Genomic DNA, 9158 nt, shown 5'->3' with positions numbered 1-9158 from the left:
TGCTGAAATTTTGTAAACTAACCCTAAAATTGAATCAAATAAACTAAGCTAAAATAAACCTAAAAACACAATAACAACTATTAAAAATTAATAAAAAATCACATTTCAAATTGTTTTAAAATTTAAATTCAAAATTAAGATAAAAGCACGAAAATATAAAGTAAAAGCCAAAATAGAGCAATATATAAATGATAGTTAATATAAATCTTATTTAATTTTTTTATTTAGTGTCCAAGTACTATTAACATCACGGAATCAAATTTATTGTTTTTTAAATTTATTTATTATTCAATATTACCCCACAAAATCCAAGTAATAGGTTTAGCACTTTTTATACAGGTAGAGTATATGACAAAGCACTTTTCTCAGTGTAGGGCATTTGTTTTGGTTGTGAATATGTTCGCTGGACCCCTGAGACTCTGTTGAAGTCTTCTTTAAAAATTTCCAGACTCCAGGAAGTGCAGTTGTCGTCTCTCAGTACGATAGACGCTGCCCGAGGTGCTCATTCACCAAGGCCAGCTTCCAGAAGTCAGCTCCCTCATGTAGCGTGCTAGACCACACCCTGCAGCGAGACTTGACCCAGACCAAACACAAGGGCCAGACACTTATGAAAACATCTTCAGCTGTATTCAATTTGCACACACAACGGCAGTCCTGGCACATGTCTTCACCTGCACTATTAATTGTGCTTTAGAGTGATTATCCTGGTCTGCATTGATCACATATTTAAAACGCTTAATAGTCTGTTGAATGTGGACATTAGTGGGAATTACTGGTCTGACCTTCCCTAGACACCACGTTAACGGAGCCCTTCAGGATGATGTACCATGACGTGCCCTCCTCCCCTTGATTAAACACTAGGAGCAAGAGAGATCAATAATGAACATCAAACGCATCTGATGCAGAACACAGACAAATAATCTAAGCTCTAATCTCACATCACTTCATTTAAAGATGGTTAGTTCTGAATGGCTTGACTTCATTTTAGTGGTTTAAAATTGATTTTGGACACTTAACCCTGTGCCTGCTTTGGCATGGACTCAAATAACAGACACCAGCTAGTTTCCCTCTTCACCTGAGAGAAAACACATACAATAGACTCTATGACTAGTGATGACCATGTCACAGTGTAATAAGAAAATGGAAAATCCCTTTATTTGAAGCACAATATTTTTAAATGCACCCATTAAGGCTCAGCTTGCGTTCATGCATTAATGCAAAGGTCACCCCAAAGTGTAAAACAGTCTATACCAGTATATATATATGACCATTGACCACAAACCAGTATAAATTGGCTGGGGTAAATTTTTAGCAATCCAAAAAAAACATTATATGGGGCAAAATTATCAATTTTTCTTTAGCAAAACTTATAGGATATTAATAAAGATCAATGTCCTACACGATTTCGCTCCGTAAATATATCAAACTTAATTTTTGATTCAGTAATATACATGGCTAAGAACTCTATTTTGCCAATTTAAATCTGCATTTTCTCAGTATTCTTGATTTTTTTACACCCTCAAGATTCCAATGTCAATTAGTTGTACAGTATATCCACAATACGGTCCCCTATACTCAAAACCATACAGCAAAGCTTATCATTCGCTTTCAGATGAGTATAATCTCAATTTTCGATTATGACACTGGACCGGGTTGTGTCCAGGGTCCATACCATATAGATATGTGTTGTGTGTGTGTGTGTGTGGTCCGGTGGGTGTGTGTGTGCGTGTGCGTGCGTGTACAGTATAATATATAATATATATATAATATATATATAATATATATATATATATATAGATATTAATCTAGATTATATATGATATTATCTATATATAATCATATTATATAGCGCACACAGTACAGGTCCAAAAGTTTGGAACATTACTATTTTTTAATGTTTTTGAAAGAGTTTCGTCTGCTTATCAAGCTGCATTTATTTGATCACAAAATACAGAACAAAATTTAAGAATGGTGAATATTATGCCAATTTAAAATTAATTGTTTTTAAATTTATTATACTTTCAATTACTCATTTATTCTGTGGATGCAAGCCTGAATTTTTAGGCTCATTATCACATGATCCTTTAGAAATCATTCTAATCGATGATTCATTATCAAAGTTGAACAGTGCTTCTGCTTAAGCTTTTTTCCAGTAACAATGTGATACTTTTTTAGGAATACTTTGATGCATAAAAGTAAAAAAAGAAGAACTAATGTTGTTAAAATATAATATTTTGTTATAACAATATACACTACTGGTCATAATTTTTGGGGTCATCATTTTTTTTCTTTCTTTTGTAAATAAAATCACTACTTTTTATTCGCAAGGATGTGGGAAATTGGATAAAAAGTGATAGTAGAAATATATTTAACTTATATATATTAGAAATTTTTTTTTTATTTTTGAATAATGCAGTTCTTTTTACAACTTTTTCTATCAATATTTAGACAGCAGAACTGTTTCCAACACTCATAATAAATCAGAATATTAGAAGATTTTTAAATGATCATGGTGATAGACTGGATGTTACATGTGACACTGAAGCTGGAGTAATGATGCTGAAAATTCTCCTTTGCATTCCAGGAATAAATTATTTATTTTTTAAAGGTATAATTCCAAATAGAAACATTAGTTTAAGTTGTATAATATTTCACATATTATCTTACTGTTTTTTCTGTATTTTTGATCAAATAAATGCAGGCTTGATGAGCAGAAGAGACTTCATTCAAAAACATTAAAATAGTAAATTTGTTCAAACTTTTGATCCTGTACCGTATATATAACACACACACAAACAGACGATTCCAAACAAGTTGGGACACTGTACAAATGTGAATAAACACAGAATGCAATGATGTGTAAGTTTCAAATTTCAATATGTTTATTCAGAATCAACATAGATGACATATCAAATGTTTAAACTGCGAAAAAACTGTATAATTTTAAGGAAAAAATAAGTTGATTTTCAAATTTCATGCCTCAACACATATCAAAAAAAGTTAGGGACACGGCCATGTTTTAATACCCGACGTGTGGCATCCCCTCTTCTTTTTATAACGGTCTGCCCAACGTCTGGGGGACTGAGGATACAAGTTGCTCAGTTTTAGGAATAGGATGTTGTATGTTCCATGCTTATTGTCTAATACAGGCTTCTAGTTGCTGCTCAACAGTCTTTAAGTCTTCTTTTGTCGCATCTTTCCTCTTGTGATGATGCACCAAATGTGCTTTTCTATGGGTGACCAAGATCTGGACTGCAGGCTGGCCATTTCAGTACGGGGATCCTTCTTCTACGCAGCCATGATGTTTTATTGATGCAGGTGTGGTCTGGCATTGTCATGTTGGAAAATGCAAGGTCTTCCCTGAAAGAGACGACGTCTGGATGGGAGCATATGTTGTTTCTAGAACTTGGATATACCTTTTCAGCATTGATGGGTGCCTTTCCAGATGTGTAAGCTGCCCATGCACACGCACTCATGCAACCCCATACCATCAGAGATGCAGGCTTTCTTGGAACTGAGCGCTGATACAACTTGGGTTTGTCCTTGTCCCTCTTTAGGTCGGATGACAATGGCTGTCCCAGTTTTCCAAAAAGAACTTCAAATTTTGATTCGTCTGACCACAGAACAGTTTTTTCCACTTTGCCACAGTCCCATTTTAAATGAGCTTGGCCCAGAAAAAACGCCTGCGCTTCTGGATCATGTTTAGATATGGCTTTTTCTTTTTGACCTATAGAGGTTTTAGCCGGCAACCCGGCAGCGAATGGCACGGTGGATTGTGTTTCACCGACAATGGTTTCTGGAAGTATTCCTGAGCCCATGTTGTGATTTCCATTACAGTAGCATTCCTGTTATGTGATGCAGTGCTGTCTAAGGGCCCCGAAGGTCACGGGCATCCAGTAGGGTTTTCCGGCCTTGACCCTTACGCACAGAGATTGGTCCAGATTCTCTGAATCTTTGGATTGATATTATGCACTGTATAATGATGATAACTTCAAAAATCTTTGCAATTTTTCTCTGAGAAACTCCTTTCTGATAATTGCTCCACTATTTTTTCTTTGTGCCGCAGCATTGGGGGAATTGGTGATCCTCTGCCCATCTTGACTTCTGAGAGAGCACTGCCACTCTGCGAGGCTCTTTTTATACCCAATCATGTTGCCAATTGACCTAATAAGTTTGCAAATGGTCCTCCAGCGGGTTTCTTTATATGTACATTTAACTTTTCACGGCCTCTTATTGCTACCTGTCCCAACTTTTTTGGAATGTGGAAATCTAAATGAGCCAAAATTTGGCATGACATTTCAAAAATGTCTCACTTGCACATTCAACATTCATTGTTTATCTATATTCTATTATGCATTAAATAAATAGAAGATTTTTAGTGAGATTTGTAATTATTCCATTCCTTTTTTACTCACAATTGTACATGTCCCACTTTTTTTGGAATCGGGTTGTAAATATATATATATATATAGATATATATATAGAATATATATATATATAATATAAGGATTTTTTGATAGATTTTTGGTTTCTGAAATAAGTGCACTACTAATTCCCTCTAAATTCCTATATGTTCACTTCAGTGGTGGAGAGAGTGATAATGCTTTTAGATTGCATCCGCTCCTCATAAATGATCTCACAGGTCATCTACTGTCCTCTGGCCAGGACTGCAGAGAAGAGCATGGAGGACAGTGATGACTTTGAAAATTACTTTGACATTTTAAAGTGCCAGATCTTACATCTCCCAGGACCTTTAGACGGTCTCTCCATAAGTTAAGCAATGCATATAAAGTCTAATCTGCCTTTTTTAAAGGACTTTCAGACCCATCATTAATTGTGGGTAAAGTGGTATGAAAGCTAGCCAAACATAGCAGATACAGATCTTCTCCTTAATAACCCAGAGTTCTCTGGGGGAACGTAAGGATCTCATATGAAACAGGCTTGCTGCTGCTGCTTCTGACGTGGAGAACGTACTGTTTATCTCAGGATCATTCGCAGATTATGGGGTCAGGTGTCCTTCGAGCGAGAGTCAGCAGGGGTGTTCCTGTAGTTCTTTCATCGCTCCGCCCCCCCCTCTTTCTTCTCTTCCTCAGTGGGTGAGGGGGGTGCGTCCTCGCTCTCATCCTCCAGGAAGCGATGTTAAAACAGATACTTATCTTGGAAACATCAGCTCCTGGTCCACTGCAGCCAAACACGAACAAACCGGTTAATCGAGACCAACCATATAAACACCGAAACCCCATTTTTGTGCTCATTTTACACTCACTGAAAAAGATACAAAAGATACATAACGTTCTTCTGGGAGCTGAAGGGTAGGGTACCGTTTTAAAAGGTAGCTCGATAATATAGGTTCTCTAGGCAATAAGTCACCATTATTCAGTCCCTCAGTTTCGGTTTCAATATTGGTGTTCAAGCTTTCAAAACTGTTGCCAACACGCTGCTAACATGTCCTACTACCTGAAATCAATGACGAACCTGGCTTACACTAGTTTGGAGCTGGGTAAGATTTGATAAGGTTAGAAAAAACAATACGTTTTTGAACGTCTCTTAGACTTAATCACAGCTGCACTTCATTTCGAAATATGTGAAAACAGTAATATTGTGATACTATCCAGTATTCTATTTGGTTATTCCAACTAGTCCAATTTCTATTTCGTCTTTACGGGCTGGACATGTCAATCTTTGTTTTGGTTTGTGAACCCGCCCACAAATTTACTCGTTGTATTTCGTACCCCGGTTGCCAGTTATGCGGGAAAACACAGCGATTTCATTTCATTCATCGTCAAGTTCTCTCGTTCCCTGTTTGTGTCGTCAAACTGGCAACCTGCGTGGTGCAGCCAGTCTGAGGAGGAGGGGCCAGGTGAAAAAAACCCTCTCCATTTTTTTAATTTGGACTGCATACCGATTCACAGCCACTCGGCGTCAATCCTAACGAAAAGTACAGCAACCTGTAAGGAACACATGCTAAAAATATTAAAATCTTTTTTCTGATAAAAGCTACTAAACAATCCCTGCAGTGAGCGTGCAGTGTCCACATGCCCTTAGAAACAGTTTATATGCTGATTTGCTTGCGCAAAAAACATTTTCTTATGATGATTAAATGCGAAACAGTGCTACTTGATAGTTTCGTGGAACTGGTGTGATTCTTCGAAAAAATAAACATTCAAAAGACATTTAACATTTATTTGATGTTTTTTTTTTCCGTAACATTAGAAATGTCTTTCTGTAACTTTTGAATCAGTTTAAAGTTGCTCTTGCTGAAAAAGGTATTAAGTTCGTTCAACTTCTGAGGGTGTGTATGAGATGACACACTCACCGTGGGTTGTTAGGACCCTCCTCCATCAGCACCTGCCACATCCCACAGCCTGAACACGAAGAGTGACACAGGAATTGTGCTGCATCAGCCAATCAACGCGCTCCGTGCCCAACAGCACCGACTACACCGCACAGAAGACTGATAATCCACTTGATCACTCCACACACACAACAGAATAGCTTTGTTTAATATGTGCTTATAGACATTGTTGGTGAATTAACTAGTTACAAGTAATAGATTACCATAATTTATTAAAGCTGCAAGCAGCATGAACGGTCCCTCGCACCCGGCTCACCGCCAGCGGGTGGCTTTAGTAAAAACGCTACAAACGCGAGAAATATGCTTGTGTTTTTAATGTGGTCAATTATAGGACATGTCAAAGTCATTTATTGTGCCCAATCTTTCCTGTCTGCCAGCTGGTGGCGCTATGACTATAACTGGATTTTTGGCACTGTAGATTTCTTCATTCCAAGCACTTTGATCAAGCATATGAAATTTAGTGCCGATTGAACATGGAATGTGATGAGTTTTAGTATAACGCATGAGGTTGTCCTATTGCCAACCGGTGGCGCTATGATTATAACTCTGAAATATGGCCTTTAGAGTATCTTCAGGCCATGACTCTTTCCAATATTTTGAAGTTTGGTGCAGATTGGACATTGCAGGTTTTAGTTAGTGTAAAACAAGCCATTTCTGTTGCCAGCAGGAGGTGCGCTATGATTATAGTGGAATATTGACCTTCAGATGTGTTCAGGCCAAGACTCTTTTCGAACATGTGAAGTTTGGGGAAGATCGGACATCTTATGCCTGGCGTTTACAACACTTCTATTCCAATGGCGAGACATCGAACTTAGTCATGGCGCCATGGCCATACCCTTTAATGAAAACTCAAGATGTTCACAATTTAACATCGCAAAGGCCTTTAGATTAGACTGACCAAAAAAAGTACTATAATGGTCATAAAATTCTAGGAGTGTAGTTTGTTTACATTTGTTATGTACATCACATATGTAAATCACAACAGTGTTCATCTATAAAGGGTGACTATTGGCATGTAGATATATTCAGGTCAGGAGTCTTCTCAAACATGTGAAGTTTGGGGCAGATTGGACATTGTATGTCTGAGTTATAGCAACTTCCTTTCTCATGGCGAAACATCGAAATTTGTAAGGCCGCCACAGACACCGCCCTTAAACGAAACCTCAAGATTCTTCGCATTTAACATCGCAAAGGCCTTTAGATTTACACTGACAAAGTTTGGTGTTGATCTGAATAAATCTCTAGGAGAGTTCGTTAAAGTACAACCCCTGAAAATGGCAAAAACGACAACAAATTTTGCAGAGAAAATTCAAAAATAACTGACTTCCTGTTGGGATTCGAATTTCGTACCAAGAGACTTTTTTTTGTAGGTATTGGTGTGTTACATGTGTGTACCGATTTTTGTAACATGTAAGTGAAACGTAGCTCGAGGCGTCACTCCGTTGAAACATGTATAGGTGGCGCTATCGAGGCATTTTGCCGCACCCAATGGAATATTGGCCTTCAGATGTGTTCAGGCCAGGACTCTTACCAAACATGTGAAGTTTGGGCAAGATCGGACATTTTATGCCTGAGTTACAATAACTTTTATTCCCATGGCGAGACATCGAACTTTGTGACGGCGCCATGGACGCCCTTTAACGAAACTCAAGATCTTCACAATTTAACATCACACAGGCCTTTAGAATAGAGTGACTGAAAAAAAAACCATGATGGTCGTAAAATTTCATCGGGGTAATTTCGTTACAGGTGTAAAATATGTCACTTCCTGTTTGCCAGTATAGGGTGCGGCTATGGACTATAACTGAATATTGGGCATGTCCAATCTGTTCAGGTTCAGGGAGAGGTAATAACAAATTTGGTTTGATCTGTAACATTCTCTACGGAGGATTCGTTAAAATACAGGCCTGCAAATGACAAAACAGGATGCAAATTTGCTCATAAAAATTAAAAAAACCGACTTCCTTTTGGTTTCGGATAGTGCTCTCTCCCAAGAGGCTTTTTGTAGGTACTGATGCTTTACATATGTTGTGAACCAATTTTCGTGCATGTACTGAAACACAGCTCCGAGGGCGTTGATTTGTTTACGATAGGTGTCGCTGGTCGAGCCATTTTGCCACACCCTTCTTCTGAACCTATAGCCAGACGAAAATTTTCACCAGGTTGAACGCTTGCAAGTTCAGGCTTTCGAGCATATTTTAAGGCACTCACACAATGCATTCATTTTTGGAAGAAGAAAAGAATAAGCTAATAATATATTAAAAGCGCAGCAGCGATGAACGGGCCCTCGCACCCCCGGCTCACCGCCAGTTGGCAAGCTTGAGTAAACAGCGAACATGCAGAACATTTCATTTAAAGTGTAAAGCTGGAGGAAATGACAAAGCCATTTATATATGCCAATCTTCCTGTTTGCCAGCAGGCGCTATGATTATGTGGAATATTGCCATTCAGATGTGTTCATTCCACGACTCTTTTCGAACATGTGAATTTTGGGGAAGATACGGACATCTTTATGCCGAGTTACAATACATTCTATTCCGATGGCGAGACATCGGACATTGTCACGGGCGCCATGGCCACACTGTGTTTATTAAAAACTCAACATGTTTCACATTTAACATCATAAAGGCCTTTAGATTAGACTGTACCAAAAAAAAATGATCAAGTGTCCCATAACATTTCTAGGAGTAGTTCGTTACAGTGTAAAACATGTCCACTTTCTGTTGCCAGCACGTGGTGCTATGGCTATAACTGAATATGGGCATGTATATATATGTTCAGGTCAGGAGTCCTTCTCAAACAT

Source organism: Cyprinus carpio, chromosome B23, assembly GCF_018340385.1.
Source record: "Cyprinus carpio isolate SPL01 chromosome B23, ASM1834038v1, whole genome shotgun sequence".
Classification (NCBI taxonomy): Eukaryota; Metazoa; Chordata; class Actinopteri; order Cypriniformes; family Cyprinidae; genus Cyprinus; species Cyprinus carpio.
Note: the sequence above shows the minus strand (reverse complement) of the source record.